The 1,594-nt window shown below is 42.2% G+C and overlaps 1 pseudogene; it reads left to right on the forward strand.

Annotated features, from left to right (window-relative positions):
• Positions 1-608: 608 nt before the first annotated feature.
• On the forward strand, positions 609-1,166 carry LOC123838581 (FGFR1 oncogene partner 2 homolog; annotated as a pseudogene).
• Positions 1,167-1,594: the final 428 nt, after the last annotated feature.

The raw sequence follows: 1,594 nt of genomic DNA on the forward strand, positions 1-1,594 counted from the left end.
CTTCCACCTGAGGCTGGGGGATATGGGGCAGCTGGCTTCCTGGTTCATCTTTGCTTAAGGCCCTCGTGGTCTGAGAGGGAAGCTCTAAAGATGGAGGGTTGCCTAGGAGTTTTGCCTGAGGGACATCGTATAGCTAGGATACTCCATGAATACTCCCTCAGCACAGCCAAGGTTTCTAAGCTCACTAGATAGTGGGGATGTGTTAATGTGCCCTCATGCACAATAGAAAAGCAGGCCCATGCTAAAGAAAGACAGATCTGCTTCAGGGAGGAGTCATCTTGTTTTCAGTTAGGGATGAGCATTTCATTTAATTGTTTCATTGGGGGTATCACTAACCACCTTAACTATGGGGAGAGAGCCCATATCATGCATATTCCTGAGCAAAAGAATGCCAGGCTAAAGAGAGGGGACACAGAAGAACGGTGATGGGATTCAGGAAGGGGCTAGGTAGCCAGCCCCACTGCAAGTCTTGGACATGGTTCCTCTTGGCATCTTACTTTTCCCTCATTGAAAGGATTCATGCTGGCTGTCCCTGCACCTTTGGGGGTTAAGGAGATCATGTTGTCCTCCAACAAACCATTTTAGCTGCAAAGAATGGAGACCAGAAAATGAGTTGTACATTGGAGAAGACCTTTGCTGATGCTATGACTCTTGCTGAAAGATCAAGAGACTATGACAAAGCAGCAAAATCTCTTTATGAGCAAACCATGGCTCTCAAGGGGAGTGGAAGTAATGAAGCAGTATTAGGAAGAAATTCAAGAACTGAATGAAGACTCAAGATATTGGTGAAGGCACAGCAGAGATCAGATGGAGACTGGCAGCAAGAGCACAAAGAACTTCATACATCCCTGGAGGAACATCAGTAGGCTTTCGGACTTACCATGAGCAAGTGCTGAGAGCAAATGTTTGGGTTGCTAATGGCTAACCAGAAGGATGACCTTGGTATAATAATGAAATTTAATGAGCATCACTCTTAAGATATTATGATCCCATGCTGACCAGGTAATGGAAATAGCAGCAGTAATGAGGAAAGCCACTGAGATTGGTGAGCATCAGGGTTGCATGAATAGGAAAAGAATTTTCAACGTAAATAGGAAATCAAGGATTTGCGAGAAATCCTACAAACTCAAGATTCAAGTTTTAGCCTCACAAAAGATGATGCATAAGAAAGGACACTCTTTGTTACCAGTTTCTGTCAATTCTTGCCAATTGATCCGAGCCTGAGAAGAGCTGAACATTTCTGTGACAAGGCTCCAAAAGAGCCCCAGGGCTGGCCTGCTACATTAGTTAGTTAATGGAATAATAGTGAATAATAAGAAATCACCACCTGAATCATTTATTACTTTCAGATTATGTACAATACACTGGCAAGTGACATTTTTAAAAGATCGTTTCTGAAAATGCATAATAAATGAACTAGACATTATTCTTATTAAAATGTAATTTAAAAATAATTCAATAGATGGGAAGTTCTCCAGATGAAATCATAGGGTAATTCCATGTTTATTTTTTGAGGAATTGCTGCTCTCCAAAGTGGCTGCACCATTTTACATTCCCATCAGCGATGTAGGAGAGTTTCAATCTCTCCACATCC

The sequence above is a fragment of the Mirounga angustirostris genome, unplaced genomic scaffold (genome assembly GCF_029215605.1).
Source record: "Mirounga angustirostris isolate CCGP_5_RB_7025 unplaced genomic scaffold, mMirAng1.0.hap1 SCAF_3, whole genome shotgun sequence".
Lineage (NCBI taxonomy): Eukaryota > Metazoa > Chordata > Mammalia > Carnivora > Phocidae > Mirounga > Mirounga angustirostris.